The following is a 9,792-nucleotide window of genomic DNA, read 5'->3' as shown; positions in this document are numbered from 1 at the left end:
GAGCCTCTCTTGAATTACACAAAAAATGAGACTTGTTATTGCTTGGTCCTTAGTTTTTCTTGTTCTCTTTCTTGGCTGGGATTTATTGTTTGCTGAGGCTTAATGCTATGTGGTAAGGCAGCTTTTTAGAGTAAGCTTTCAGCCAGCATTCTCGCCCCAGTTGGTTCAAGATGCTAGGTGTTGAAACACCCCTATGGGCTTACTTGCTCAAGCCTCTCCTTAGCACACACACATCACAGGCATTTAGCTTGTTTTGTTCTTTGGATATTGATGCCCAGCACCTCTTTGGGTTACTAAATGCATTGTCTCAAAATAGCTCTTGATGGTAGATTTTCGGTTGGCAATCCTGGGTTAGTTAACCCAAGTTTCCGGGTGATGAAGCACCCCCTTAGAACCTAGTTATCCAAGCTTATCTTTGTACAAGAACATCACAGGCATATATCCAAATCTCAAGCCATTGGTGCCCAGCCTTGTTTTTTTCTTTTTGTTTATTTCTCTTCCATTTTCTTTCTTTTATTTTAGACCCTTTTTATTTGTCAAGTCTCATGGAATGCAACTCAAGTTCATATCACAAAGTTATACCAACATTCAGCCTTATTTATAAATCAACTAATGAACCAGCACATACCACCACATAAGCTCATTCTGTCTCTTATCATACCAGACTTTTACTCTTTCTCTATTTCACAGTTATTTTTCTTTTAATCAAGCATGAGGAACAAAGCATATAATTCAAGTAAGATGAAAATAAATCAAGCATTTAGACTAACAAGCCACAACAGCATGGAAACAAATAAACTAATAGACAGTAAATAAATCTAAGAAGACACTAATCAACAGGGGACATTTACACTTTCAATTAGCATGTTTAAGCTAAAGTCAGTCAGAGAACAATACAACCTCTTGGAGTCCATTTGTTTCCTTTGTGTCATCATCATTGTTGGATTCTATGTCCTTCCTTTGTCCATCCACATGATGATGTATCCTTCCCTCCAAGAGATTGAATGACTTCCTACAAGAGATATTGAAAGTTGCTTGTTCCCCTAAGCACTTGAGAAACATTTAGCATGCATGTATGCTTGTGATTCTCTGATCCTAAGTTGGTGTAGGAACACCAAACTTAGTTCCTTGCCTACTTCTATATGCAGCAGAATAAATACATGCATGAAACATCAAGTACTTTTATTTAGAAAATAAACTTTGAACTAGAAAACAACTATAAACTAGAAGACAAACTAAAAACTAGAAACATAACAATTATTAAGTAGTCTCTCTGATTGTTTGGAGCCGATACTAGTCATGCTGAGGGTGCAATGTGTTCTTAATGAGATTTTTGGTGGAACACCAAACTTAGCATCCAACATTTACCCTTTAATTATTTTGGTATGCAACACCAAACTTAGCTCTTTGCAATACAGAAAAATCTACTTAACTCCTTTATTGAAATAACTAAGAAAGGGAGACTACTGACCTGTAGCTGATGACTTTCTTCCTCTTCTTCCAGTTTGTTAAGAGGAATGACCTCAATGGTAAAGAGGAGTCAGTCAGCGCCCCCTTTCTTGGCCTCTTCCCAGCAAGCTTTCTTTTGTAAATGGCTTGATTAAGCTTTCTTGCTGGTGGTCCAGGGGTTGGATTGCTTATGGTTGACCTCTCCTTCTTCCTTGATATGTTCAATGGTAGCTTGGTCACAATCCTCTCTTCGGTGTTGTTGTTGGTTGCCTTCACTTCCTTGATTTTAAGACTTGGTGGTTGTGTGATTGATGGAGTGTTCTCTTTATCAAGAGCTTCTTGAATTGGTGGTTTAATGAGCCCTTCTTCTATGCAAATTCCTGCCTCACTTGAGTATGGACTTCCTTGATTGTCTTCCTCACTTTCTTGTCCTTCCACTTACTCTTTTGCACTCAAGATTTGATTTAATAGCACTTTCATGGAGGAGGTTTGTTGTTCTTCTCAAGATTTTTTCATCTCCTCTTCAAATCTTTCAATCATAGATTCAAGTGTTGAGAGTTTTTAGTTCAGGAAAAATTATGGAGGTTGTGAGATTTCATGTTCCTTTATCGTCTCAAGTGGCTTCTATGGATATGCAGTCTCAGGTTCAAATATCTCCACCAACTCATTCTTTATTGAAAGTTTGCTTGACATAGGGACCTCTTCATCATGCTTCTCCACTTCCTCCTTTACATCCACCAATTAGTCTTCATCTTCCTTGCTCAGCAGTTCTAAGTTTTTCCTCATTTGCTCTAAGTGCTCATCCATCTTTTTGAAGAGGGCTTCTTGCTCTTTCCAAGATTGTTCTTGTCTTTCCAAGAGTTTTCTAGTTCTCTCCCTAGAGTCTATGGCACTTTGCAGGCATTGTTCTGCTTGTAGCAAGAGAGAAGCAGATTGGGGTGGATTTTGTGGGTTTGTGGGTATTGTGGTGAAGTTGTGTTGAGGGATGTGAAGTGAATTTTGTGAGTAATTAGGTGTGTCTTGTGGTTGGTGATGCGTGAGCATCTTTCCTATCTTTTCCTAGTGAATTTGCATTTAATTTGTTAAGTTTAATCAAGAATTAATCATCTTTTAGCCACTATGGATGCTACTTTGAGTCTTGTGTAATTCTGTTTATTTTAGGTAGCATTCGGCTGGATCTGATGGAGTTTCTGCAGCACAAGAATTAAAGGAGATGACAGCGAGGAGCGACGTGTGCGCGTACCTGAAACATGCACGTGATTTGGAACATTCCATGGTGACGCGTGCTTGTACCTGATGCGTACGTGTGAAAAGCGAAAATGCACAGCGATGCGTGCGCGTATTTGACGCGTACGCGTGACATGCGCCACGTGTAGAAAACGCAAAAAATATTGGGGGCAATTTCTGGGCTGTTTTTGACCCAGTTTTCAGCCCAGAAAACACAGATTAGAAGCTACAGAATGAACGAAACAAGTGGTCCCCATCCATCATGAAGACTTGCTGATTATTTAATTAATTCTGATTTAAATTTAAATCTTAATTTTTTTAGGAAAAGATATTATTTTAGTTTTAAAAATTAGATTTTAAATTTGTTAGGATTAGATATAAAAGGAACTTCCCTTCAGGGGATTCCAACATGAGTTAACTTTTCATTCCACCTCAGCCCAATTTACAATCCTAGTTTTCCACTCTGAACCATGAGTAACTAATCCTCCATTATTAAAGTTAGGAGCTCTATCTATTTGTATGGATTGATTCTATTGTTTTCTTTATTTTAATTCTTGTTCTAATTTATAAATCAAGAATTGTTTTTGTTCTTTATCTTATGAATTTGGGTGGAACGGAAGTATGACCCTCTTTCTAATTGAGTTCTTGTATAACTTGGAAAAGCTCTTTACTTGAACAACAGCTTGAAAATAATTTCTCCTAAATTCTAATTATCTGGACTTAACGGGATACATGACATATAATCCTTTTATATTTGGGTAATTAGAGTTTTTGTGGCATAATAACTAGAATTAAACTTCACCCTCTAATTGGAATTAATTGACCAAGGAATTGGCAATTGATGAGAATTTGAGGAGACTAGAAATGTCTAAGGAATTAGGGCCTAGTCACATATAGTTTGCCATGAATTAAATCTTGCATGATTAAAATAAATTAATAAGAAAAAATCAATCCGGAAAATAGATAACTCTGAAGCCTTAACTGCTTTCTCCATATTTTATTCCCAACTTATTTACTTGCCTATCCTTGAACTCTGAATTACTGTTTAATGCTTTTGAACACTCAAACACTATTTTCTGCTTGTCTAACTAAGCCAATCACTCAACCATTGTTGCTTTGTCCTTCAATCCTCGTGGGATCGACCCTCACTCATCTGAGGTATTACTTGGTATGACCCGGTGCACTTGCTGGTTAGTTTGTGTTTAGAAAATTCCGCACCAAGTTTTTGGTGCCGTTGCCGGGGATTGACTGTGATTAACAACTATCAGTTGTTTGATTGCTTAGATTAGGCATTTTAGTTTTAATTTTTTAATTTTATTTATTTATTGCGTTATTAATTTCAAAAAAAAATAGTATTAATATTTTTTCCTTAATTTCTGAAATTAAGTTTGGTGTTATCCAGTTGATTTTATTTTAATTTTTCTGTTTATTTTCCCTGTTAATTTTTGAAATTTTTTTATTTAATTTCAGTTATTATTTTCGAATTTTTTGTATTTATTTATCTAGTATTTTTATTTTATTTCTTTACACAAGTTACCTCACTGGGAGTTCTCTGCACTCTGACGTAGAGAAGTCCCATCTTTTCTTGTCTTCTATCTGTTTATGAGCAGGAACAGGGACAAGGAACCTCTGTTAGACTTTGACCCTGAACTTGAAAGAACTTGTAGACGACGTTTACAACAAACAAGACTTTACAAGGCTGCAAAATCCACTATGGATCCTAACAATGCTGCTAATGCCAATGTGGCAAATCCGAATGGGGATGAGCAACAAAGGAGAGTGCTTGGCTCTTATTCTGCTCCTACTGCAGATCTTTATGGAAAAAGCATTGTGGTGCCTCCTATAGTTGCGAACAACTTTAAGTTGAAGCCACAACTAGTCACTCTGGTGCAACAAAACTGTCAGTATCATGGACTTCCTCATGAAGATCCAAATCAATTTATATCTAATTTTCTGCAGATTTGTGATACTGTGAAGACAAATGGGGTGAACCCTGAGGTGTACAAACTCATGCTCTTCTCGTTTGCTCTGAGGGATAAAGCAAAGCTATGGCTAGATTCCCAACCCAAGGAGAGTTTGGATACTTGGGACAAGGTTGTTACTGAGTTTCTTACTAAATTTTTCCCACCGAAGAAGCTGACTAAGCTTAGGTTGGAGGTTCAGACTTTCAGGCAGAAGGATGGTGAAACTCTTTATGAAGCTTGGGAGAGATATAAGCTACTAACTAGGCAATGCCCTCCGCACATGTTCTCCAAATGGACCCAACTAGATATCTTTTATGAAGACTTGGGTGAGATATCCAAAATGAGCTTAGATACTTTAGCAGGTGGTTCATTGCATAAGAAGAAGACACCAGAGGAGACTATTGAGCTTATTGAATTAGTGGCTAGCAATCAATATTTATACTCATCTAATAGAAATCCTGTGAATTCTGAGACCTCTCAGAAGAGAGGCATGTTGGAAGTGGAAGCTGTTAATGCTCTTCTTGCTCAGAACAAGCTTATGTCTCAGTAAATAAATCTACTTACTCAGTAGATGGGTGGCATGTAAGTCTCAGCTATCAACACCCAAAATCCACCTCAAGAGGTTTCTTATGACATGGCAGGTAATTTTGTGCAAAATGCTAATTATGATTATGCTCAATCTTCTTCTGAACAGGTCAATTACATGGGGAGTGCTCCTAGATATCCCAATAATGATCCCTATTCTCATACCTACAATCAGGGGTGGAGAAATCACCCAAATTTTGGGTGGAGGGATTAACCTCAGAAACCTCAGAATTTCAACAATAATTCTCAGGGCAGCTTCCAACAGAACAACCATAATAACCGCCAATTTCAATCTCATCAACAACAACCACCTCCACAGGCAAATTCTAAATCCCAAGAAGATTCTAATTGGGAAATGATGAAGAGTTTTGTGCAGGAAACCAGAGCATCAATCAACAATTTGGAGATTCAGATGGGTCAAATAGCCACAAGAGTTAATGAAATTGATCAGAGGACCACTAATAGCCTTCCTGGTAACATAATTCCAAATCCAAGAGAGGAATGCAAGGCTATCACCTTGATAAGTGGACAAGTGACCAGTATTAAAGCACAAGTTAATAAGGAGCCAGTTGAAAAAAGATGATTGCAAGGTTATTCAATTAAGAAATGGTAAAGTAGCTGGCTCTGAGACCAAGGTCAATGGAGAGTTAGTGGAAAAAGAAGCTCCAGAGGAGAAGAAGGAAGAAGTAGAGTGCGCCCCTCCAAAGCGTGTGGACAACCCATTCCCAAACTCTCTTGATACTTATCCTACTTTGCTAAAGGCTCCTGAGTACAAGCCTAAAATGCCATATCCTCAGAGACTTCAAAAGGAGATCAAGGACAAGTAGTTTTTAAAGTTCTTGGAAGTCTTCAGAAAGTTGCAAATCAATATTCCTTTTGCTGAGGTTTTGGAACAAATGCCTCTCTATGTCAAGTTCATGAAGGAGCTGTTGTCAAAGAAGAAGCCTTTAAAGGGAAATGAGACAGTGGTCTTGACTAAAGAATGCAGTGCCATCATTCAGAATAACTTACCAAAGAAGATGCCAGATCCAGGGAGCTTTCAAATTTCATGCGCCATTGGGAGCACAACCTTTGAGAAAGCTTTATGTGATCTGGGAGCAAACATCAATTTAATGCCCTTGTCTGTGATGAAGAAGCTGTAAATCCAAGAGGCACAACCCACAAAGATAGCATTATATAGCAGACAAATCTATGAAGCCTACATACGGATTAGTGGAGAATATCTTGGTCAAAGTGGGTAACTTCTTCCTCCCAGCAGATTTTATGATTCTTGACACAGGGGAGGATGAGAATGCCTCTATAATTCTAGGAAGACTATTCCTAGCCACTGGAAGAGCTCTGATTGATGTAGAAGTGGGTGAATTAGTGCATATAGTGCATAATGAGCAACTGGTTTTTCATGTCTTCAAAGATATATATTCAACAGGTGATGCCAGGGCATCTTGGCCAGTTTCACTGACCTTTTCTTTACTGTTTTTAGGGTAGATATTCACCTACACCTTGATTCAAGCATACATTGTGCATTTTACATTATTTCATGAGGATTTTGCATGAATTTAGTGACAAATTGTATGCTGCATTACCCATGACTTGGACTAGAACTTTGATGCACTCTGTTGCTTGATTTCAGGACCAAAGGAAGCAAGAAAAGGGAGGTAACTTGCAAGGTTAATGAGAAAAGTGATTGCCAATAACACTCTCAAAGCCATCATTGCCCACGTTAAGAGTCACGTTAACTAAGTTAACGTGCACTCTAACGTGGAGAAGGGAAGTTGAGCCAATGTTAGTGACACTTAACATTGTCACTAACGTTGGTAAACACTCATGAGTGGCCACGTTAGAGCCCACGTTAACCTAGTTAACGTGGCCTCTAACGTTAAAGGGGGAAGAGAAGCCAACGTTAGTGACATTCAACATTGTCACTAACGTTGGCCTAAGGATGCAACACACCACGTTAACTCCCACGTTAACTTGGTTAACGTGGGAGCTAACGTGAGAAGTGAGAGTTGTCGACAACGTTAGTGACACTCAACATTGTCACTAACGTTGAAAGCAACCACACAACCCCCCAAGGAGCCACGTTAACTTCCACGTTAACTTAGTTAACGTGGAAGCTAACGATGAGGAATGAATGATGAGCCAACGTTAGTGACACTCAACATTGTCACTAACGTTGGGATGGCTAAGAATGGCCACGTTAGAAGCCACGTTAACCTAGTTAACGTGGACTCTAACGTGAGATCTAGGGGCACATTGGAACGTTAGTGACAATGTTGAGTGTCACTAACGTTCTCGAAGTTTGGCAAGGCCACGTTAGAAGCCACGTTAACCTAGTTAACGTGGACTTTAACGTGAAGCAAATAGGGGCACACTGGAACGTTAGTGACAATGTTGAGTGTCACTAACGTTCTCGAAGTTTGGCAAGGCCACGTTAGAAGCCACGTTAACCTAGTTAACGTGGGCTCTAATGTGAGGCAAAGGGGTACATTGGAACGTTAGTGAAAATGTTAAGTGTCACTAACGTTCTCGAACTTATACTTTCACTAAATGTTAACACCCCTAACGCCCTGAGCTAAAATCTCTGCCCACTTAGCACTTTCTCTCTGCAAGTAAAGCCAAGCCCAAATGAAGAAAAGAACTGCTTCAAACTCAAGATCTAAAGGCCCAAGACTTGAAGAGCAAACTAGAAGCTGAGAAGAGTAGTATATATAGGAGTAGCTTTGAATTGTTAAGAGAGTTCTGAAAGTTGGAAAAAGAGAATTACTCTCTGTATTTTACTTTCTCTACAATTTCTAGTTCTATGATGTATTCTCCATCTTTATTTTCATTTTCAAGAGCTATGAACAACTAAACCCCTTTCATTGGGTTAGGGAGCTCTGTTGTAATTTGATGGATCAATACTAATTTTCATTATTCTTCTTCCATCTTTTCTCTTGATTTTACTTGAAAGCTTTCGATCTTCATGCCATTGAGTAGTTATCTTGGAAGAGAAGCTATTCAAACTTGGATCTCTTTTGAACCATGAAAGAGGAATGAAGAGATCAAGCTAGAAATGCTTTCTCATGCTGGACCAAATTGGGTTTGGATGGGTATGTGACTATAACCCTCTCAATACTTGATTTGGGAAATGCATGCGGTATAATCAGTGACCATACTTCATCTCTTCTCATGAGCAATTGACCAAGGAATTGGCTATTGATCATGATTTGAGAGATTGAATTGCAAGAAATTGTAATTCAATCACTTAAGATTGCCAAGGAAATCAATGAGTGCATTGATTGAGGAAGAGATGAAAATGAACTTGATCCGGAGAATTGCAACATCTCCTAAGCCCAATGAACTCCCCATCTCTAATCTTACCCATTCTCTTTAATTTCTGCCATTTACTTTTATGAGCAAATCCCCATTCCCATTTACAATTCTGCAATTTATTTTCAGTCATTTACTTCCAGTCCTTTAATTCTAGCATTTACTTTTCTGTTATTTACATTCTCGCCATTTTATTTTCTGCAACTCTCAACCCAAATTCTGGATTTGCTCAACTAGAACATTCTTCTAATTAAAGTTGCTTGATCAATCAATCCCTGTGGGATTCGACCTCACTCCATTGTGAGTTTTTACTTGACGACAAATTCGGTACACTTGCCAAAAGGAGATTTATTGAGAGACAAGTTTTCCGTGCATCAAGTTTATGGCACCGTTGCCAGGGATTGATTGTGCATCAACAATGATTAAATTGGAAGATCACTAGATTAAGCATTTTTATTTTTGTGAATTTCATTTTATTTTTGAGTGATTTACTTTTTGTTTTCGTTAAACTTCTTCCCTTCCCCCTCTACTCTTTTGTTTTACTTTGTTATTTTCAATTCTGTTTGCTAACCCACTAACTGTTTGATATATTGCATCACCCACAACTAACAGTAATTCTGACACAAATACTTTTTGCACCTATCTTTTCTTGCTTGCACTTGATGGTTGTATGACAGGGAGAAGAAGCGGGGCTTCAACTTCCTTCGATTCTGAACCTGAGAGGACCTTCCTTAGATTAAGGAGGGAGGCAAGAGGAAAAAAAGTGGTTGGTGCTGAGGAAGAAGAGGAATTCTTTGAAACAAACATGGAAGACAACATGGAAAACCATCATGAAGAAGAGGATCACAACCATGGGGGAGGAGGTAGAGCAAATCATGCTGGGGAGAATAGAAGAGTTTTGGGCTCTTACATCCATCCAAACCCAGGCAATTGTGGAAGTAGCATCCAAAAGTCAACAATCCATGCCAACAACTTTGAACTTAAACCACAGCTCATCACCCTTGTTCAGAACAACTGCTCGTTTGGAGGAGGTGTTCAAGAAGACCCCAATCAACATTTGACCACCTTCCTGAGAATATGTGACACAGTGAAGTCTAATGGTGTTCACCCTGATGCCTATAGACTGCTCCTATTTCCATTCTCACTTAGGGACAAAGCAGCCAAGTGGCTGGAATCCTTCCCAAGGGAAAGCTTGACAACTTGGGAAGACGTGGTGAACAAATTTTTAGCAAGATTTTACCCTCCTCAACGAATCAAT

The 9,792-nt window shown here is 38.6% G+C and overlaps 1 non-coding gene across 1 annotated transcript; it reads right to left on the bottom strand.

Moving 5' to 3' along the window:
- Positions 1–4,819: 4,819 nt before the first annotated feature.
- On the bottom strand, positions 4,820–4,925 carry LOC112774955 (small nucleolar RNA R71). The gene has a single exon (XR_003189408.1). It is a non-coding gene; the product is annotated as a small nucleolar RNA R71 (small nucleolar RNA).
- Between the last annotated feature and the right edge of the window lie 4,867 nt (positions 4,926–9,792).

The sequence above is a fragment of the Arachis hypogaea genome, chromosome 18 (genome assembly GCF_003086295.3).
Source record: "Arachis hypogaea cultivar Tifrunner chromosome 18, arahy.Tifrunner.gnm2.J5K5, whole genome shotgun sequence".
NCBI classification, from domain to species: domain Eukaryota; kingdom Viridiplantae; phylum Streptophyta; class Magnoliopsida; order Fabales; family Fabaceae; genus Arachis; species Arachis hypogaea.
The sequence above is the reverse complement of the archived record's forward strand: the minus strand, read 5'-3'. Positions and strand labels throughout refer to the sequence as shown.